Source organism: Platalea leucorodia (assembly GCF_965183815.1).
Source record: "Platalea leucorodia genome assembly, chromosome: 2".
NCBI classification, from domain to species: Eukaryota; Metazoa; Chordata; class Aves; order Pelecaniformes; family Threskiornithidae; genus Platalea; species Platalea leucorodia.
In genome coordinates, this window is record NC_138824.1 from 17,390,451 (window position 1) to 17,413,860 (window position 23,410).

At 42.6% G+C, this 23,410-nt stretch overlaps 1 protein-coding gene across 1 annotated transcript in view; it reads right to left on the reverse strand.

Moving 5' to 3' along the window:
- Positions 1–12,517, reverse strand: part of GUCY1A2 (guanylate cyclase 1 soluble subunit alpha 2) — a 146,515-nt gene extending 133,998 nt beyond the window's left edge. Inside the window, exon 1 of the mRNA XM_082304504.1 lies at positions 12,401–12,517. The gene's annotated coding sequence lies outside the window, so the exon portion shown is untranslated. The remainder of the gene's footprint in view (positions 1–12,400) is intronic.
- Positions 12,518–23,410: the final 10,893 nt, after the last annotated feature.

The following is a 23,410-nucleotide window of genomic DNA, read 5'->3' on the forward strand; positions in this document are numbered from 1 at the left end:
TTCTGTTCATCAAAATCGATGATTTGCTACTCCTTTCTGAAAAGCTGGCATTTCCATTCTTTCTTTTGCACTATGGACCTCTAATCAAAATTTTCATTCGGCTGCCCAGAAAAAAACTAGTATTTGAGATCTGTATGCGTGCCCAGCACTCCCAAACGCAGAGGCCACTGTGGTCCCATATTGTCTCATGCGTGACCCCGACAACCATAGACACAGCTTCCCAATGGGCACTAGCTTGCAATCGGTAAGTAGGAAAAAGTCTTCCTTAGTTTCACCAAGACACTTCACTGAACAGTAGTGATACAAAATAAATGAAAATTCAACCCAACACTCTCTGCTGTGGCCCAAGTGAAGTCATTTGTTATTTTGAGCTTCTGCTATTTACCAACCTTCTACTAATATACTGAATGAAATTCTAAAAATTTATCAGTCTCAATTTACTTTCTTCTTGGAAAGTGCTCTACTGTGTTCCTACTACTTAATCCACTTCTTCAAGAGTACAAATCACATGTCTTAACTCTACTAAGTTTTTTTCCTGAGTAGTTTCTTTTTGTTGCTTTTCGTTGCTTTTTCTTACAATGCCATTTTTATTCCAGCCCATACTGGAGAGAAATTAAATATGCACGTTTGTCCTGGTTTCAGCTGGGATAGAGTTAATTTTCTTCTTAGTAGCTGGTAGAGTGCTGTGTTTTGGATTTAGGATGAGAATAATGTTGATAAGACACTGATGTTTTGGTTCTTGCTGAGTAGAGTTTACACTAGTCAAGGACTTTTTAGCTTCTTGTGCTCTGCCAGGTGCATAAGAAGCTGGGAGGGAGCATAGCTAGGACAGCTGACCCAGACTGGCCAAAGGGCTATTCCATACCATATGACATCATGCTCAGTATATAAGCTGGGGGAAGAAGAAGGAAGGGGGGGACATTGGGTGTGATGGCGTTTGTCTTCCCAAGTAACCGTTACGCGTGATGGAGCCCTGCTTTCCTGGAGATGGCTGAACACCTGCCTGCCGCTGGGAAGTAGTGAATGAATTCCTTGCTTTGCTTTGCTTGTGCGTGTGGCTTTTGCTTTACCTATTAAACTGTCTTCATCTCAACCCATGAGTTTTCTCACTTTTACTCTTCCGATTCTCTCCCCCATCCCACCGGGGGGGAGTGAGCGAGCGGCTGTGTGGTGCTTAGTTGCTGGCTGGGGTTAAACCACGACAGTCCTTTTTGGCGCCCAACGTGGGGCTCGAAGGGTTCGAGATAATGACAGATTTAATTGGAATGTGCTAGATGATTGAATTTATAGCTGTTACTGCTGTTTAGGTATTAATCAGCAGGCTTCTGTACTTGCCATGAGGCTTGCTTGCCTTACTGTATATTAGAGTATAGTGCTCGTTAGTGGCTGCTTTTTGCTTTTGCTACTTGCTGATCTGCTTATCATCTTACTGTGCTGTGCCTGGGAACATTTTGATAACAACAACGGCCATGCCCTGGGCTGGCAGATGGCCAGGGCATCGCTGCTGTTTCTGCACTGCTGTACTGGACAGGCTGGAACTCCAGTGTGAACTCGAGTCAAAGGGACTGTGACCTGTGGATGAGTCCATGCGGGAGCAGGACACCCCAAAGCGCCTGTGGACGTGGATAAGCCCATACCAGAGCAGGTATGTCTCGAAGAGTCTGTGGCCATGGTTATGTCTGTGCCACAGCAGGTATACCTCTGAAGGGATTGTGGCCCAAGGATAAGTCCACGCTGGAGAGGGTACACCTCGAAGCATCTGTGGCTGTGGATAAGTCCGTGCTGCAGCAGGTACACCTTGAAGCATCAGTGGCTGTGCATGAGGTCATGCTGGAGCACCTCAAAGCGTGTGGCCATGGGTAAGGCCATGGTGGAGCAAGTTTACTTCTGAAGAGACTGTGGCTGCGGGCAAGGCCACGCTGGAGCAGGTATATCTCTGAAAGCATTGTGGCCCATGGAGAAGGTCATGTGGGAACAGGTGCACCTCTAAGTGACTGTGGCTGTGGATAAATCCATGCCACAGCAGGTATACCCCTGGAGAGACTGTGGCTCATAGACAAGGCTCCGCTTGGAGCAGGTAAACCCCTAAGGGACTACAGTCTGTGGATAAGTCCAAGCCGAAGCAGGGGCAAGGGGAGGAGTCCATTGCAGTGTTAAACCCAATGGTCTGGTCCAAAGGGGCCAGGGGTGGAGATTGTAATGGAAATACCTTTAAATTGTTGTAACCCAGGATTTGAGTTGCATGTTATGAGAATTACTATAACAGGAACCCCTTGTTGCTAGCCAGGCTAGGAGCAAGGGGAGGAGTTCATTGCAATGTTAATCCTGGCCCAAAGTGGCCAGGGGTGGATATTGTAATGGAAATACCTTTAAATTGTTGTAACCCATGATCTGAGTTGCATGTTATAGGAATTACCATAGCAGGAACCACCTGAACAAATGGAGGAGAAGCCTTACAAGAAGCAGTGCAAGTGCAGCAGTGACCCGACCTGAGCTGGCTTTGGTGCCCAGTAACTCCACGCAACACACCACCTCTCCTGTCCTGAGTGATCACCATCACCGATGGAGCCCAGTCACGGACTAAATGAACCCAATGGACATTATGTGGACATTTGTGGATGTTTATGGACATTTTACAGACATTTTACAGGAGTGGTCCATAGAATAAGTGGGGTGGTGGTTAATGAGGATGTATTGGATAATGTGGGACCTGAGCATGACGTAAATGGTATGGAATAAGGGGTGGATACTGTCCTGGTTTCAGCTGGGATAGAGTTAATTTTCTTCTTAGTAGCTGGTAGAGTGCTGTGTTTTGGATTTAGGATGAGAATAATGTTGATAAGACACTGATGTTTTGGTTCTTGCTGAGTAGAGTTTACACTAGTCAAGGACTTTTTAGCTTCTTGTGCTCTGCCAGGTGCATAAGAAGCTGGGAGGGAGCATAGCTAGGACAGCTGACCCAGACTGGCCAAAGGGCTATTCCATACCATATGACATCATGCTCAGTATATAAGCTGGGGGAAGAAGAAGGAAGGGGGGGACATTGGGTGTGATGGCGTTTGTCTTCCCAAGTAACCGTTACGCGTGATGGAGCCCTGCTTTCCTGGAGATGGCTGAACACCTGCCTGCCGCTGGGAAGTAGTGAATGAATTCCTTGCTTTGCTTTGCTTGTGCGTGTGGCTTTTGCTTTACCTATTAAACTGTCTTCATCTCAACCCATGAGTTTTCTCACTTTTACTCTTCCGATTCTCTCCCCCATCCCACCGGGGGGGAGTGAGCGAGCGGCTGTGTGGTGCTTAGTTGCTGGCTGGGGTTAAACCACGACAACGTTGTAGAAGGAAATTGAGGCAAAGCAACCGTAGAATGACAGTATTGCTCTGGGCCCCCATTACGAAGCACTTCGGGATCTATGACAAAAGTACTATATAAGGTCTATCATTATCCTTTGAAAATGTGTCTCAAAGACATTTAGAGAAGAGATCCTGTACTTGTGAGCCAGATCCAAAATTACCAAAGTCTTTAAGCATAGGCTCAAAGTACAAATTAAGTATTTCACTGAACACGAGCAGAAATAGATGACTTCATCCTGTAATAACATGCTAGTAAAAGGTCCTTCTTCATTTTCTTTTCAGCAGTTCCTGTAAACTGTGAACCTACTACAAAACATCAAGGAACTAATACAGTATTTCTAAGTATTTGTACATTACTAAGTGGAGAAATTAGATAGGAATCTGTTCCCATGAAGAAAATCACAAATCGTAGGCTCTTCAGAAACAACTAGAAGATGAATGATGTGATAAAAACGTCAAAGCAATCCATTAACTTGCAGAGCATGCAGAAGCAGTTACAAGCCATCCAGTTCCTCCTTAAAGTAAACCATGGAGACAATGGTTGCAGAGTGGCCAGCATCTGACTCCTTTGGCATAGAAAAATACCTTTTTTTCTGGGATACCCATTAAGAATCTGTAAATGTCAAATATTAAGGGGATAGTACAATTCAATATGCAATTCCAGAACTCATACTGTGGACCGAAGCAGAATTTGCCACCTTCAATTATAGCAAATACCTCTTCAATGTTTTTGGATTAGCAGACTTTTGGTGTAAGACCTTTTCCTTAAACAGTCTTTTGGACAGAAAGCCAGGTGGCAGCTCAGAATTCCAAAGCATAATTTAAGATAGTAGGAAAAGCAACGTTTATTTTCTCAATAATAAAGGTTTTGATGTGTACAGGCTGAATGTACATTAGATGAAACTAATGGCTTGTAAGTGAGCCTAGTACAGGATCTAATTACTGTATAAAGGACTTTGATCTTACTTCATTATGATGGTGAATTTATATCATCCCGGGAATCCAGATGATATTTTTATATTACCATTTTTAGCGGTTTTTATATAAATACATTAACACCATTTCATGCCTTTACATATGGTTTTGACACAATTGTAAAATTTTTACTACACTTGTCTCACAGTGCCATACGGGGCCTGCATATCTTCCAAGATTTAATAAAATAAAAATAAGAATTATTGTTAAAAAGAATTCCTCACACTTGTTCACCTATAATACTTGTTTTATCCAATTTTATTGAGGCATATTTTTTTCCTTGTTAAAGAGAGGGTCTCCTCTGACAAATGATGCTTAGAAATATCATTGCAATTACTGCCTCTTGGTGAGGACCTGATCACCTGCGCTCAGCATACGTGTGAAAGATTCTGCTCCAAACTACTGACAGAGGAAGCTCAGCTGAGCTATTCAGAACAGGCAGTGTTCTTTTTTTCCTCCATATAGCGCTTAGAGTAGCAGCCAGTTCTACAGGCAAAGCCAAGCTGTCTGAAGCAAGACTATCATCATTTTGTGTCTCCCATCACATCTTGGAAACCTCACTTCTTAGATTTGCACAGGGTTTATTAAACGAAAACTGCAATCACTAGGTTGGTGATTCCTAAAAAGAAGGCAGATCCACTTCGTTTCATCTTAACTCTAGAGATCAAACAGCAATAAGAACAAAGTTTTTTAATTTGCTTTTCCATTAAAATAAGCATGTATGTCTTTGAATTGACATAGGGAGCAGAACTTCACTTCTTGGAAAGAATAAAATTCTAATGAAATCTAAAACCATTTCCCACTAAATGCAAAATCATCTCTCATAATTCCTCACATATAAAGGGCTCAATTCGGCTGACTAGATATAGAACTCTTATGCTACTTGAGTCTTCATAAGACATCCAAGACATCTACAAAAGAACTAACAGATAGTTACATCTGCCAGGACATGGGACTTAAAGGAGACCTACACATTTTTGAAGGTTTGACAGAGGCCACACGAGGTACCCCACAGCACCTAAAATAATGGCAAAAACACCTACATTTAGTCAATGAATCATGCCCAGAATGTCTTCTACTTTATAGATAGAATTCTACAAGATGTTATTGTACATCATAACTTCAAACTGCTCACTATCTACTGATAGTTCAGCTGCTTTCTAACAATAAATAGCTCTGATTTGCAGAGTGGGATGTCTAAGGCCGTTTGGTATAAACATTTGTCCTTTTCTAATTTAGATGTATTCATCTCAGTTTTGAAATCATATGAACTATGTGATTTTTCTTTAGATTACTTTTGTATTGCCAGTGCGCTGTAACATCTGATAAATAATACGAGTCCTGTGTGTATAGCTTCTAGACCCCCCCAGGATAGAGTTCCAAGTATTATTAAAATCCATTAGTATCACCAGTCCTCTGGGCCATGTAACATTTCCTTTTATGCCATTTGTAAACCAACAACTTTAATTATAAATCAGGCTGTGTATCCTAAATTAGTTGCATCCTAATGACTATCTGCAGTTCTTAGCTCAAAGGAAGGGGAAAGTGATAGTAATTTATGTACTTTAAGTATATAAGCATTTACAGTTTTCAGATACCTGCCAAGCAGTCAGTGTGCTAAACCCTTGTCCATCTTTTCCAATTACATTACCTGGTCTAATCTCACTGTAGGCTAACATCTGTCCTGGCAGCTCCTTTTCAACCTATTTCCTGCCTCTTCAAATCTAGTATTTCTCAGCAGGGATGTGCTGTTACTATTAAACAGTTCACCAGAATGATCCCAAATTTATTCCTCTTTAACTACAGAATATGGGTAAGAGCTGAGATTTTCTTAGTTTCACATAAAGGACACACAGATCTTAATCTTTGACAAATGTACAGAGAACAAATGACTTTTATAGAATTATGCCCTTTGCACTAAATGAAGGAACAGCCCTGCAAGATATATTTAGGCATGAAGTGATTTGCTCTATATAAAGCAGCCTACAGCACACATCTTCCTTGGTGGTGACAAGCAAATGTCACCCCGAGCAAGAGCTCTCTAAACCCCTGCACCAACGATGGATTCTACCTCCTCCTCAGTGTCTCAGGGAGGTTGAATCCAGAAACATGATTTATCTCCCTGACAGGACAGGGCTCTGGGCTGGGATTCCACATAACTTATCACAGGGGGACCTGGGAATCCTCGTCACTGTGCCCTATCATCCTCCAAACAGAAGATGCCCAAAAAGATATTCACTTAGAAATGACAGAGAAGCAAAGTCCTCACACCACTCTCAGAAGCAAAATCAAGAGAACGAGTGTTATTATTAACCTGTGAGTTAAGAATGCCTAACAGGAAAAATTCCTGCAACACATTTAAGCCCGCATGCAGGGCTAACTTAGCAGTCACTGAAGTATGCTGTGCATTTTTTCAGGGAAATAAGGTAATTGTAGTAAGATTTTAGGAGCTGATTTTTTTATAACAGATGAAAAAGAATTGTGTTGCATAAATTAATTTCTTGAATTAAAAAAAATGGAAGAAAATGTTTTTCTCTATCTTAAGCAATGGAAAGGCAGATAGGTGCAGTTATTTCTCCAGGCCTCCTCCTTGAAACAACTATATCTGCTACATGTGCATCTGTAACTTCAGGCTGCACGCCCAAGCTGTTGCAGGTGCTGCAGTACATACAATTTAGATATTGTAGTCTAATACACAAATACGCTTTCAAAGACAACATTTCTTCCCTGTTGTTAAAGATCGGGTATGAACATCTACTTCTGCTTTGCAAATTTTGCACAACAGGTTTTTTTACAGATATTTATGAATTTAGGTTACTTTTCATTAGCTTTACTATCAAAGTTATGACAGATTACAGAGCTCCTCAGCAAGCTGCAAAGAGGCTCCAAAGGAAATACTGGTGACATTTAAAGGAAAACAGGTAACTCCCTTCATGAAACTCCCTTTCTTTTTTTGTGAAGGATTGAAATAAGAGTGAAGAACAGTTCACACCCACAACGGCTACATTAATTGCGTGCATGTTTGAAAAGAGTGTTTGGAGGAGATGAGGTGAAGGCTGTACAATTTTTATCTAGTTTGTGCATGTGGGATGTGCAAAACATCATGTGATATATCAGAAGTACACAGTGGGGTTGAAAAATGAAAACTGGGCATTTCTCTGTTGCTTTGTAAAGCTCAGTAGCACAGACTTGCTTGGAATATCTGCAAAACGGATACACAGGACAGGTCATGAAGGCTTTATGTCCCAAAATGTATTCCTTACAGTAGGAATTACAGACTAACAATTTTAAAAAGTTTTCATCCTTATTTTCCTCTTGTCAAAGTTTTAATTTGCAACTACATGGAAGTCTTCTGCTTTACTCTGACTAGCTGCAATAAATTAAAATGCATATTCTAATCTTACTTGAAATCAAATTATTTTAGATTACAGGGACAAAAGCAGTCCCAAACAAGATTTGGCTGTCATTGCTCAAAATGCTGAATGTACAAATGGTATGAAAATGTCTTTCCTTTGAGAAGGTTAAAATCTGAACAGCACTGACATATGGTTTAAAGGATTAAAAAAAAAAAAAAAAAAACAAAACAAAACCAAACTGTTATCTCCATTATACAGATGGGAAATTGAGGCACAGAAAGAATAAAAATGTGCCCAAGGTCAAATAAGAAATCCCTTCAGATACAATCTTTCTCTCTAACATACCTCAGTATAAATTTATAGTCACCTAATAAAGAAATGTGGTAGTCATGCACATAATATACTTCATCATAGGAATCTTTTTCTTATCATTATTTCTAAAATAAGTTCAAAGTAACAACACCAATCTGCTCTGAACACAGCTTAGCTAGCCAGCTAAAAGCATTATGTGTGTCAACAGGATAAAACATACCAGTGCTTATTCTTTGAAATACTTTATTTCAAACTAGGAACTTTATAAAGGCTCCCTTTGGAAGCTAGGATTTCTCTTCTCTTTTTCCCAACTTTCAATATATTGTCTCTTGTTTTTCCTTGGGATGATATGCTTATGAAGGACACTGTAAAAGTGTACACACACCAATTAAAGAAAGCAGTCTGGACTATTTTGAAAAGGATACGAAGTTAAATTAAATATTCCAGCCACAGAAGCTGTCACTGCAAAGAAAAGCTGTGCCATTGATCTGGCATCAAAAACAGTTTACAGTGTGTGAGCATGATGGACATGGCTCCCTTAATTACAGTGGATTAAAGCAGGAAGAGCTCTATTGATGTCTAGACTTGTAGCAGGAGCAACTTAGCAGGGAGACAAGGAGAATCAGGTCCTTCCACTGCAGGAAGATGGTGTCACATTTTAGTGAAGTCTTCACAGGAGGAAAATTCCAGTATTCATACATGATAAATCACATGCAGCAAGCTGAGCATACAGCTTGCAGTCAGCACTTTGCTGTGAGCAGTGTAAGCACCAAGACCATGGTGCGAAGCATCTGCTCATAGTCTTCCAAGCTTACTAATGATCTCAGCATTTGCTGTTTTCTGATGAATAAGAAATGCCAAATGACTATTTTAGAGGCAGTTAGAGGGTCAGGAGAGGTGAATCATGTCAGCATTATCTAAGGTAAGAGAGCAGGAGGTTGCTTCCAAGCACCTTTAAGAAAACACCTTCTTCCAGCCCTAGACAGCAAGTCCCTGTTACCGCTCATATAAATAAACTGAGAGCCAGATTTGGTTCAATGGTTTCTCTAGCCTCCATCACAGTCAGATTCATTCTTGTCTCCTGTCTCAGCAATGCCAATTGCTTTAGGTACACACCCCAGTGGTTACGTCCTTTTTGCATAGAAGCAGCTCTCACTAATCCTTATTCAACCAGAAAAATAACTGCGTATGTGAGAATTAATTACACAGCCTCCATTAATTATTTACCTGTTATGATAGGCGCAACAATTAAAATGAAGAAGCTGGTTTTACTGCTCATTTCCTTATGTTCCTGTCCCAGGTAAGCAGAAGGAAAGAAGAACTGCTTTTAAATTATCTTAGTGTTTTGCTCACATTGAATTTTTCTTCCCTATCAACTTAAATTCATTCTTTAAAAGGTGAGCTTTTCCTGGAGTATGTGTCTGCAAACTTTTCGACAAATTCCATTTTAATCATTCCCCAAGACAGTAATGTTTAGATGTTACCCCTACACTGTGATCCCAACAGTCCGATCTGCCCCCGACACACATGCACTGTGAGGATACCACTGAAAGAACAGGCTGCGCATCACTCAGCCATGCTAAGGGACCAAGACTAACATATTGATTTAAAAGCACTCTGAAGATGAAAAAGTATTCATAATTATTTCTTAGAACACATAATTTGTGTCATGGTGAAATAAGTACTGAGTGTCTAATTTTTTTTTTTATAATATTAATATGAACACGATAACATGAAAAGTTATTGCTTTGCATGAGTCCTGCCTTATCACTCATAGCATTTGTTTCTGAGAGCTAGCATTCAATTATTTAAAAATGCAAATTAAAAAAATGGTAACTAATACTGGACATATTTACAATTTAATTTGTTCTAAATTCTCTCCATGACCCAAACCTGCAGAGTGCCAAGTACCATCTCTTCCCAGGGATTTCAGCAGCAGTTAAAGGCACTCAGAACCTCCCTGACAGCACCTAGCATCTTGCAGAACAAGGCACCTGACATCAAAAAAAAAAAGCATTTTGATTGTCAGGGAAACAGAGTCATCTCTCAGCTACAACATGTTAGCTGTTTCACAGAGCATACCAAGTCTGTTTAACAGTTTGAGATAGAAAAGACAGACATGCAATCCATGTACCTCCAGAAGGATTTTAATTCAGCAGGATACAATGGCCCAGATCCCAGTGTGGGCAGAATATCACCTTACCATATCCCCCGGACATGGAAGGTAAATCACATCTTTAATTATCATACAAGGTCAGATTTTAGTGTTGTGCCTCCTGTTGAAGAAAGTCTCTCTAACTGCATAATCCCATAAAAATGTCACAGGTTTATACTGTATATTACCAGCTCAAAGGAAACTTATTATGAACTAGAATGCCATCTTTTGTGCCTTCCACTGCAACTTCAGCAGCCTACCGAGACCTCCAATGGAAGAGCAAAGAGGCTTTCGACATTACAAAAAGTACAGCCCCAAGTGTTGTGAATGCTATAGAAAAGTTCAGAAAAAAAAGCTCAGTACTCAACGAGCAAAAATGTCATCATGGTATCAACCGCTCCTTCTTGTTAGCGGGGCCAGAATCAGAGAGGCTTTCAAGCTGGGAGAGACCCCATGAGTTTCCTGGTCATTCAGGCCAGGTTGCTCATGGCTTTACCCAGTTGGGGTTAAAAATCTCCAAGGGCAGAGGCTGCACACAGGCAGCCTCTCTGGGCTACCTGTGCCTCTGCCTGACTGTTTTCACAGGGAAAAATACCCAGTCTGTTTCAACTTACGCCTGCTACCTCTTTCCATCCCACCCTGCACCACTGTAAAGAGCGCAGCTCCCTGTCCTTGAGGATGTCCCCACAGGCACTGGGGTGTGCTGTTAGGTCCTCTTGAAGCCATCTCCGCTCCAGGCTGAACCAGCCCAGCTCCCCCAGCCTCTCCTCACAGGGCAGGTGCTCCAGCCCCCACCATAGAATCACAGAATCATAGAATCGTTAAGGTTGGAAAAGACCCTTAAGATCATCCAGTCCAGCCTTTAACCTAACACTGCCAAGTCCACCACTAAACCACGTCCCTAAGCACCACATCTACCTGTCTTTTAAATACCTCCAGGGATGGGGACTCAACCACTTCCCTGGGCAGCCTGTTCCAGTGCCTGACTACCCTTTTGGTGAAGAAGTTTTCCCCTAATATCCAACCTAAACTTCCCCTGGCGCAACTTGAGGCCATCTCCTCTTGTCCTATCACTTGTTACTTGGGAGAAAAGACCGACCCCCACCTCACTACAACCTCCTTTCAGGTAGTTGTAGAGAGCAATAAGGTCTCCCCTCAGCCTCCTCTTCTCCAGGCTAAACAACCCCAGCTCCCTCAGCTGCTCCTCATAAGACTTGTGCTCTAGACCCTTTACCAGCTTTGTTGCCCTTCTTTGGACACGCTCCAGCACCTCGATGTCCTTCTTGGAGTGAGGTGCCCAAAACTGAACACAGGACTCGAGGTGCGGCCTCACCAGTGCCGAGTACAGGGGCACTATCACCTCCCTGGTCCTGCTGGCCACACTATTCCTGATACATGCCAGGATGCTGTTGGCCTTCTTGGCACCTGGGCACACTGGCAGCTCATGTTCAGGCGGCTGTCAACCAACACCCCCAGGTCCTTTTCCTTTGGGCAGCTCTCCAGCCCCTCCTCCCCAAGCCTGTAGCATTGCATGGGGTTGTTGTGACTCAAGTGCAGGACCCAGCACTTGGCCTCACACAGTTGACCCCGGCCCATCGATCCAGCCTGTCCAGAGAACTCCCTCTGTTTTATCAACTTCTCTGTGGTTCTGGGCTCCCAACATTGGATTCAGTAATCCAGATGTGGTTTAACAAGTACTGAGTAGAGGGGGATAATGAGTCCCTTTGATCTGTATCTCTGCCACTGGCCGCCTTTGCTGCCAGGACTAGCCACTGGCCCATGTCCCACTGGCTGGCCACCAGGACCCCCAGGGCCCTTCCCGCAGAGAAACAACCGCAACAGCTCTCCATTTGCAAACTCCATGAAAGCAGCAGCTGGCAAATGACAGCATTTGTCCTAGCATTTGTTTCTGAGAGTTAGCATTCAATTATTTAAAAATGCAAATAAAGAAAAATATGGTAACTATTTAGACTCAAAGCCTTTGAGACTTCTCTAATCACTGACATCAACCTGGGTATTGCAAAATACGCCTCCACTGACTCCACTGAAAAATCAGTCTGGATTGTCTAAAAGGCACAAAATACATGTAGAAAAGGAGACAAATGTAAGAACAGTGCACTGATTATGTAGCTGCCTACATCCTAAATTTCCTTTGTTGGAGCAAAAATTCCTTGGTTCATTGTTGGTATTAAGATGGTCAGTAAACTTTCCTTCCAACTAAAGGAAACTAATTCCCTTGAAAAAATACATACCAAGAACATTAGCTGTACACTGGAGAATTCCTGAGACATCTTCAGTTTCTTCATTGCCAGAGCAGTCTGTATATGAGCATCTGTTTGATATATTGTGAAAGTTCTTCTCTGCATCCCTGTAACTACAGTAAAGAAAGTAAGAAAGTTATAGCATCTCCTTATACAAACTCAAGGTCAACAAATGTCTTTCAGAAGTGGTGGTAAAGGATGCCTTTAGTGTCCCTTGTCTATTCCTTCTTCTCCCCTCCATCACCCCCTTTCCATTTGTGCATTATCACACACAGATGACACAGCATTAGTAGCCTGGGTATCTCAAGTATTATACTAGAATCCAGAATATTACCTGTAATGAGAATGAAGACATAAGAAAAAAATAGTACCAAAGGGATGAGGGAAGGGTATCAGACATAACTGTCCTATATGTCATTCCCACTGGGGTGTTGTCTATAACAAAGTTGTACAGTAAATTCCAAGCAATATGTTTATGAGGCAATGCCACGTATCTAATAAGAATAATAAATCTTCCACATCACATTACATTAGCACTGCAAGTATAAAACCTAGCTTTCTCTGTGGATTATCTTCTGAAAAGATCTCAGCAGAAAGATATCAAGCTGCAACTCACTATGCTATCAAGAATAAAGTTTGTGCTATAGTCTGTTAAAGAAAAATTAAAAAGAATCCCGTCACTAATGAAAGATACAGAGCTATGCTCTGACCAGCAAGAAAGCAGCTACCATCTAAATTATTCTATTTGATTTAGCTTTGCTGGATTGTTTTTCCTTAATTCAACAGGAACAGAACAAAAGCTCAAACTATGTTTAAAACAAAGCTTTATGCAGGTGATAATGACAACAGAAGAGGGAATACAAGTGAAGAAAATGCAGCAGAGTGATAATGCACTTGGCAAAATATACAATTGATTTAGCTCAATGCACAGAGAAAAGCTTTTCTAATGAGTATTAACAGTTCTGGTATGCTTTCATACTTTGTTTATAGTTCATAAATCATGAAGAGCAGTTTTAAGGATTGGACTCTTCATCTGGTTAATGCCTGCAAAATCTCAGCACCTGGGTTGCCAGCACCTGTGGAAAAGGACTAGAAAGGATTCAGAGCTGCCCATCAGGTTACCCCCAACAGGGAAACTGGTTCTCCACATGGAGTAAAGCATATTGGGAAGAGCAGGCTCATCTTAGACAAGGAAAACCCACTGGTCAGGGCTGCTTGTGCGCTTTGCAGCAAGCTGCATGGCCTGTACCACTTCCCAGGTCTCCAGCGATGCCAGGCCATGAGCCTGGCAGGAGGCCACATCCTGACCCACTGCCCGAGCTCACCAAGAGCCCAAGCCCACCACCACGCCAGGAGGCCAGGCCTCTTCAGTCAGCATCACCAACTCCCAGAATGACACGATGGCCACTCCTCACCTCTGATCTTTACTGGGACGGGAGATTTGATGAACATTTATGTTGTATTGGGTGTCAGCACCCGGGGGGCTGCAGGGACCTCTGTGAGGAGAGGATAGAGCTGCCCTGTGCTGAGCACAGCCAGTTCCAGCCGTCTCCAATGGCCCCACCACAGGGCACAGCTCAGCCCCACAGCCAAGCAGTTGGCACCTCTGGGAAAATGTATTTAAGAAAGGGCAAAACATCTCATCGTGGTGTAAGGGGTGAGGAAAAGAAGTGAGAGAAACAACACTTATGAACACCAAGGTCAGTGAAGGAGGGGAGGAGGTGCAGGGGTAGAGATTCCCCTGCAGCCCCTGGAGAAGACCATGGGGAAGCAGGTTGTCCATGGAGGACCACAGTGCAGCAGATATCCACACTGCAGCCTGTGGAGGACCCCATGCCGGTGCAGGGGGATGTGCCCTGAAGGAAGCTGCAGCCCATGGACAGCCCACAAAGAGCAGGGGAATAAGTGTGAGGAGGAAGGAGCAGCAGAGAGGAGCTGTTATGGACTGACCACAACCTCCATCCCCATTACCCTGTGCCACTCAGAGTGGGAGGAGGTAGAGGAGTCAGGAGGGTCTTCACCTCAACCCACAAGCTTTGTTCATCTTGTTTTCCCCCCTGTCCTGTTGAGGAGGGGAAGTGAGGGAGTGGAGCAGCTGGGTGGGGGTCTGGCAGCTGGCCAAGGTCAACCCACCACAGTGTGTACCAAAAGTAAAGATCATGGGGCAGGACAAATATAGGATATCTGTTAGAGACAGATGCTACTTTAACAAACTCATACTGATGTTCAAAAAACTGAGTCGGTATATCATAAGTCACAGAAATTACAGGTTTTCAGAGTGTCCTGGTTTTAAACTTTGTCCATTAAAAGAAGTACATCTAAGCCACATGTGGCCATAAATAAAAAGCCGCACTGTTATTGCACACATGCTTTCCTCAAGGCACTGTCTCATCCTCTGAAGTCTCCTAACATAAGACTTCAGGAAATTTTTTTCAGCAGCTGAAAAAATGAGCAGCCAGAAGGCTTCTCCTCCCTGCCTGCCCCATGGTGGACGTCACAACTCCCTGCCGAGACTGGCTCCCTCACTGCACTCAGGTGCCAGCCAGACTGCTAATATTGCAGGTATCACCCACCAAGCTAGGGCTACCTGTGAATTTTAACCAAACACTGAGAAATAGGCAAGGACAATTCCCTCCAGTGCACCAAGCTTTGAAACTATGTCATAAATTCTAAAAAGACCCTCAACGCAGCTTGAAAAAAATTTCATTGCATCTGTGTAATTAAATTCGGAGGACAGCATTCTTCATTTGTCATATGGCACAGCCATTTAATGGCTATAGACATGCAGCCACTGTATTCTGACTCGGTTAGGAAAAGTTATGTGACAATAAAATACTTGCAGAGGTAAGGAAAATACTTGTGCAGGTAAGGAAAAGGTTGAAAGGAGATTATTTTAATCAATGTGAGAATGTCTTAGGTTTTCACAATGATAGTTGCTATTAGTTTCTTTTTACTCCTCAGTCATCTATTAATTTTTTCAGTGAACTCTTAGGAGGTGGCTTTCAGCCCTGCTTCTGCAAAAGCTTGCAAGTATGTAACAGTGCATGTATGTTACAAGCACTGATGCAGGATTTTGCAAGATTTGGACCTCAGGTCATTACATAAATAACTTTTTCAGCATTCTCAGCTGGCTCTGTGAAAAGCAAATTGGAATAGATCTTATACTTTTACAAAAAGATTCCCTATTCTCCTTATATAGGAAGCATCACTGTTAACGGAGCAGTCATGCTCTCATGGGATTGCATGGAAGCAGGACTGGACAGCAGTTTATCATTAACGTCCATAGTATGTATAGTTACTCCAGAGCATCTCCAAGAATTTGTGCGAGAAATTAAAAAGCTTGTCAAACAAGGCTGTGACTTGGGAAGCATAAAGGAAAACATTACCATGCACCTTTCACTACCTCACATTAACACTTACCCAATAACTTGATGCTCAAAATACTGCAGTGTCCTTTGAAGAGTTTGCCGAATGGTCTGAGGCTATGGAAGAATAATAAAAAAAATCATAAGTTTAGGGAAGTACAGTACAGTTTAATTAACATTATCTTTTAACACACTATTTTTCTCCAGTCTTAGTCCTCCTCATCTTCTACCTGCTAGGTGCCCATCATAGCAATGGATATGAAATATTACTCATTCCTTATATCTTACTTCACCATTTAAACAGGAAGGAATTTTATAATGTGACATAATTAATACTGCTTACAAGACTAGTTGTGCATAACAAAGGAGCCACTTCACTACTAGCTCTCAAAAACTATCACCTACCAATTATCTCATTACTTTAAAATAATTAATTTAAAATAGTTGCAAGAAAATGCTATTATTTTGTGATGAAGCTATCACCAGGAAAAGGCATTGGAGTTTTAAACTCTGCATGCTCCCTAGAGCATTTTGTACTAAAGACTATTATAAAGATACAATTTATTTTGGCTTACTTCCCTGACAAGCTATGACTCTCCAGTCATCTTTTAAATTATCAGGAAACTCAAGTTCATCAAAAGAAAATCATGACATGCTTCAAGCATTTCTATGCTATTTAATAGGTGTTGACCAAACTGCATATGTGCACATATGTGTTTATTTGGATTATTACTACTACTACAGTGTTCACCAAAATACATATGTACATATATATGTTTATTTTCCTTACTACTACTACTGCTGCTGCTGCTGCTGTTCCTATTATTTTGAAATAATTCATGAGAGATCTTCGGGTAAATAAAGCAAATGTGAAATCCATGTCATTTTCTTTGGAATTTTCCAAGTCACTTATGGCAAAACATCTTTCTTCCAAAATGACTGGTTTGTACCAAATATGAGGTTTTTCACCTGTCTATTTTGTCCTGGTGCGAGAGGTCAGACAAAGGTACCCAATTTGGATTTATAAGTCTTTCTTCTGATCAGAGGCACACAGGGATATTTTGATCAGATTTGCAGTAGCAGACACTCAAATTTTAGAGATATTTGGTATTTCCCTACCTTTTGGAAAAGACATCTAATTGTTTTGGAAAGTAATAGTTGAAATGCCCCTTAATTAGAGGAATTTCATTCTAAAACCACCATCATCTTTGAAAGTCTCACATTTTGCTTACTGCTGTACAGATTCAGCAGTTCAAGAGCTGAGTTTTCTTCCTACTATTGTCCATGAGTTTGCAGAAGGAGGTATCCATTTTGATGGCAGCAGGTATGAAAACGCGTATACCAGGCTACACTAGGTTTGTGCAATTGTAAAAATTTCTTTTTTAATACCAAACTACAAGAACGTGTCTACCCTTTTGAATTCAAATGTGTAGAAATGCATGCACTCAACAAAAATAAGCTCAAAATAGATGTAAACCTTGAAAGAGCGCTTCTTTGTTAATTCTGTATCAGATAATTACTTCTCTTCTCTGTGGGAGCTAAGTTTCCTGTGCTAAAAGGCATTAGAAGTTACATGTTCTCTTGCAAAACACAATGGAAGCACCATATGAATGAAACCATCACATATCAAAACACCATCCCCTTCTCAGTGGTACAGCAGGTGTTGAAGTCTTTAAGCCTGATGGGCTACAAATATATTTCATGGCCTGTTGTCACAGAGATTCAGAAGCTTTCCTGTGCCCAGCAGGCAGAAAAATTAATTCTTCACATATAGAAAAGATGTCTTTTCCCATGCTAGCAATGAGGCAAAGGAAAATGGCTTTAAGCAAAGAGGTCAAGATAGCTGCCATCTCCCATCTCCACAGAGCATTTCCCTCAGCCCCACACCCTACACACAGAACATCAGTGTTCCACCAGCAACTCCTCTGACATGAAATAGGGAATGGTAGGAAAGTTTGGTCAAATTAAATCTCCCTTCTGGTTCTCCAAAAGTGCTTTTACAGTAAGCATATGGAAGGCAGCAATGGTACCACAGCAGAGAGGAAGGAAAACAGCTTTTTGTCCTCTCAAGACGTTTTGCACCTTATGACACCTGAGCAATCCTCCATGGCCTGTCTTTGCCTTTCTCATGCCTGACGCACAGATGTTGCACTCCTTACCCAGGGAAATATCCTTTTGAATACCTCAAGATTTAACCATCCCTTCTCCTGCAGTGCTGAATTAAAAAAAGAATAGCCCATGTACTGTTAACTCTCTCTTCTGAAAGCTAAATCATCTGACTAGCTGTTGTCAGACAATTTTATACAATCCCATGAACTCATACTCCTTTTCTTCGGCATCTCCTATCAAATCTTACAAATTAAGTACAGACAAAAAAAATAGGATTTACGATTGAAACACTGGTCATAAACAGAGCTCTATGTAATGTGCTCATAGCCTGCATGAAAACTGACCTGAGGAGTCACAAAGTCTTTCTTCATTTCTGACAAGAATATAATTACTGCATGTCACTGCGCATGGTTAAAAGGCCACTGTGCTCCCCTTCTCAGTTTGCTGTATTTCATCACTGGTGAACGTCATTTTGCTATAGATGTAATTCTGTAACTATGACCATGACTAAACAAAACAGAGAGAAGAGATACAACACCTGCTTATAGCTACCTGCAAGGGTAGTTTGGTGTACCACTTCTTCCGCTACTGACTAAGCATTGCCTATGAGAGAAAGAGTGGGCAGGAAAACATTTCCACCTCTTTTCTACATCCAATGGCAAGACTGGGTGGAGGCAAAAGAGCTAAACCTCCTTCTAGTAGCCTCTCCAGGAAACATAGCTTCTGCCATTCGGGGAGATGAAGGACAGCCTATAACAATGCACCTTCTCTACCACAATGTACGTCTATGCCATGCAGGTACCCAGTGGCGCTTATTTACTGGAGAGGTCTTAAAGCTTCATGACCACTTAAAATGAAAGATTTAATATAAATGTAAAATAGCGACTATTACCTAAAACAATAAATTTTAACAATTCATTTTTATTAGAATGATTTACTAATATTTGATACGCATTACAAAAGAAATAGTCACATCAGTTCACAATTCTAAGGGCAACTCAAATTAAGACGTGCCAGTATTGCTATTGTTAACTGTAAATTAATCCAAGAATTTCCATAACAGATCATATCCAAGCTCCATCTGGAATAATGAAATATAAGGTAGAAGGGACAACTGAAAGTATTTAGACTGATCTCTTGCATGGCAAAGGCCACAGGACTTCCCTGAATTAATTCTGAATCCAGACATCAAGCCATGGCTAACCCTAACGTGTCAAAATAAATTGTAAAAAATCAGAATCACAGAATCATGGTGTGATTTGAGTTACAACTGGTTGCTCCGGTCTTTCTCCAGATGATTTTTTAGTGTCTCAAAGGATGGCTATCCCACAGCCTCTCTGGGCAATGTGTGCCACTGTTTGAACATCCTCATGACAATTTTTTTTTTTTTAATACTCATTTGAAACTTCCCATCTGCCAGGTTTCTTGCCTCTCATCCTTCTGCTGTGCACCCCTGTGAAGAATCTGGTTCCATCTTCTCTACACACCCTGATCAGGTAGCTGCAGACTGCAACAAGATACCCCCAAAGCTGTCTCTTCTTTAAAGCTGAGCAGATGCAGCTCCCCCAGCCCCTCCTCAGATGTCACGTGCTCCATACCTTGACCATCCTGGTAGTCCTCTGATGGCCCCAGTATCAATCCCTGACGGATATACAGAGGTAACTGGTTGCTAATTCAACTTTGTGACTCTGATGGCCACCTTTTGAGCCTTAAGGTTCAGCAAACATTCCACCCATCTTATCATCCACTTAAGCAGTCCATATCTCACCAATTTGGCTCTAATGACACTATGGGAGACCATGCCAAAGACTTTCCTAAAGTCAAGGTACACAACATCCCTTCATCCACTGAGCCAGTCATCTCATTACAGAAGTCAATCAGGTTGGTCAGGCACAATTTATCCTTGGTAAAGGCCATAAAAGTGTGTAAAGGGTGTTAAAGGGAATAATAGGGGTAAAATTTGGCCTGGCTGTTCCCAATCACCATCTTCTTATCCTTTTTTGTGCTAAGAAAAGGCTTCCAAAAAGATTTGCTCCATAACTTTCTCAAGGACTGAGGTCAGGCTGATTGGTCTGTAGTTCCCTGGATCCTCCTTGTCCTTCTTGATGCTGGGTGTGATGTTTGCCTTTTTCTAGTCATCAAGTACCTCCCCTGATTGCCATGACTGGGAGGCTTTCCTATCTCCATCCCTGCATGTTCAGGTGATGCCTCAATATCCCTCCAGGGCACCCCATCCCTGCTTCCACCTTCTGTGGACATCATTTTTTGCATTTGAGCTCTGTGCTGAGGTCCCTGTTCATCCATACTATCCTTCTTCCATGCTTGCTGGACTGTCTGCACATCATAATGAACTGTCCTTGTGCTTTGAGGAAGGTGTCAAAGAGTCCATGAATATCAACCAGCTTCTTGTGCCCCTTTACCCTACAGGCTAGTTGCCCACTGGATCCTGCCAAGAAGATCTATAAAGCCAAAATCTGCTCTCCTGAAGTGTGAGGTTGTGATGCCACTTACTTGTCTTTCCCACTTCTCTCAGTGTTTTGAACTCCAGCATCTCGTAATCACTGTAGCCAGGGCTGCCCTCAGCCTTTATACCTTCAACCAGTTCTTCCTTGTTCGTGAGCAATAGCTCCAGCAGAGTATCCCCCCTTGTCAGTTCACTGATCCCCTGCATTAAGAATTGTCTTCAGCACACTTCAAAAACCTGCATCGTTTGTGCTCAGACCTATTGCCCTTCTAGTAGGTTTTGGGTTGGCTGAAGCCCCCCATGAGTACCAGGGCCTGCCATTTTGAGGCTTCCTCCAACTGTCTAAAGGCTTCCTCTGCTTTCACTTCTTGACCAGCCAGAGGGTAGCAGACGTACCACCACACCACCCCTGCTCATCTGTCCTCTGCTCCTGACCCCCATGCTCTGGGCCAGCTTGCTCTGTCCGAAGGGAACTGCCCACCCACTGCTGCCACCTCTTTGCACAGAGCACAGCTCCTGCTCCTCACCTTCCCAGCCAGTCCTTCCTGAAGAGCCTGTGTCCCTCTCCTGCAGCACTCCCATCCTGAGAGCCATTCCACATAAGGATGTGTGCAATCCTACATGAGGTCCAAGCTCAGTGGCATCATGGGAATATCTAATGCCACCTGTTTTATCCCCATGCTGCCTGCATTTTGGGTACAGGCACTTGAGATGGGCTCCCAGTCATGCTGCTTTCATGAGGTGAGCGTAAGAGCCTCTCCCATCTTGTTGTTCCCGATACTTCTTCACTGCTCCCCCTTCTCTGCAGAGAATGAAACCTCTTCCCCAACAAGACAGTTTAAAAGCCTCCTCACAAGGTTGTGAAGCCTGTTAGCAAAGACACCCTCACCTCACTGTCAGGTGAATCCCATTCTTGCTCAGCAGTCCTTGCTCCTCAGAGTGCCCCGTGCCCATGGAGACCAAAGCCCTGCCAGCAACAGCAGCCACGCAGCCAGGGACTGCCTTAATAGATGTGTCCTCTCCACCCAGAGCCTTTCCCCTCACCAGCAGGATCAAGGAGTCACCATCCGGGCACCCACACCCTTTGCCCTTGCACTCAAAGCCATGCAGTCACTCCTGATATACTCAGTCTCCCCTGGCTGTATCATTGGCACCCACATGGATGAGCAGCAGGGGTCATAGTCCAAGAAACAGACAAGTTTTGGCAGCCTCTTTGTGACACTACGTCCGAGCTCTTGGAAAGCAGCAAAACTCCTGAGGCAGCAGAGTGCCTCTGTCTCCTCAGAAGAGAGTTTCTGATACCTACCAGCCTTCTCTTCTTGAAGCCTCTAAGGGCTGAGGCTCAGCTGGCTCTGATGCCTCATCGCAAGGGAGGTCATCTCTCCCACCTCTTCCCAGGGCACTGTACCTGCTCTGTAACTGCTGAACCACAGGTGGAAAAGGGGCCTTAGTTGTGTTGTCAAAAGTACAACAAACCTCCAGCCTCCTCCATCTCGGGAGTTTCCACCCTTGACCCTCAAGGGTTATCTCTATTTTTCCCTCCTGCCTTGCAACATGGGGCTCAGGTTCTTGACTCTGCAGGGCCTCTGGAAGGACCTGTTTGTCCTCCCTGATGCGTACAGCCTGCTCACTATCTCCTACAACTCTTCCACCTGGCAACTCAGTGCTGCAACCAAAGCACACAGCCATTGCACAGCAGCCAGCAGCGATCCTGAACACGGCACCCCTGCCATGACAGCCGCTGTGACTCCGCCAGCTGCTGCTGCTTGCAGGATGCACTCGTAGAGAAATCTGCCCTCATCGCTAGATCACACCTGGCTCTTCAGTAGTGTGAAACTGGCTCAAGACCTGAAGCTAGAGAATTAATAGCTCCTCAAAGACGCTTTTAAGACTAACTGAAGAAAATATTTATGAAGGTATTTGTCTAAATGATCTCGAAATTTTTTAGGTTGTTTTTTTTTTAACTCAGACAACATCCTTTGAAAAAGACATTGTATAATTTATTTTTTTTCAGTTTAATTTTCCTTTCTTTTAACTTCATTGCCTCCAGTTTTGGAGACAAAGGGGAGAGGACTTCCACTTTAATTGCATCCCTTGTTATAAATGTCTTTCCTAAGGCAATCAAATGTAAGCTTTCCAGTCTCTTCTCAGAGGACAGAAACTCTAGCCTATTCCCTAGCTAACTTCTGTTGCCTCTGAAACATCTTTCATTTGATTGCAATAGCTTCGGAAATAAATGGTAGGGCTCATCTGCCCAGCTATAGGCACCCAAAGTGATTCGTTTCATCTTATGGTTGGCATCTAATACATGCCTGAGGACTCAGTCTTTAGAAATGCCCATTTCTTTCTTTTGTCTAGAAAAGATGTTGAGTGATTGCTTTAGACTTAGACATCTTTTAAATGTTTAAGTAAGGACAGACAAACCCCACCCTGGAGTGACAAAACTGCACAAAGTATCCCAGATGACACAGTCTAAATTTACATAAATGCAGTTTCAAATTCGCCATCCCACTCCTTTTGCATCCTAAGATAACCAGATAGAATTAGAGAAGAAAGGGCCTGTACAGAACAGGGAGGTCCGAGCCAAGAGAGCAGCCAGATACACAGACAGTTTCTCCTTAACCCTAACAAGGCTTCAAAGACTTTTCCTGGTAAAAGCTAAGTGGCTCCTAGCGGAGCCTCAGAAGTGCTTCAGCAGTCATGCTCTTAAAAACTTGAGTGCTCAAAATTTTAAACATGAAAGTTGAAGCACTGAAGAGCACAATAGGCTCAGCTAGAAACTACTTTGCTTCTATTGGAATTTCTTCAGGGAAGTCCATCGGGTCAGGGGGCTCCTCCAGACTCTTGTGCCCTGGGGAGCTGCAAAGTCCTTCCTAGAGGAATCCGCACTTCTGCATATGGGACAGGCAAGCTACCACACACCTCAGCCAAATCAGCACTCTGATGTTGGAAGTTTTACATGCTTCAAATTTGTAGTGTGCAATCACTAACCCAGCAGATGTGTAAGACTTTAATTGCCAACTTCACTGCTGGTGATAGTTCATTCATTAAAAACCTTTCTTT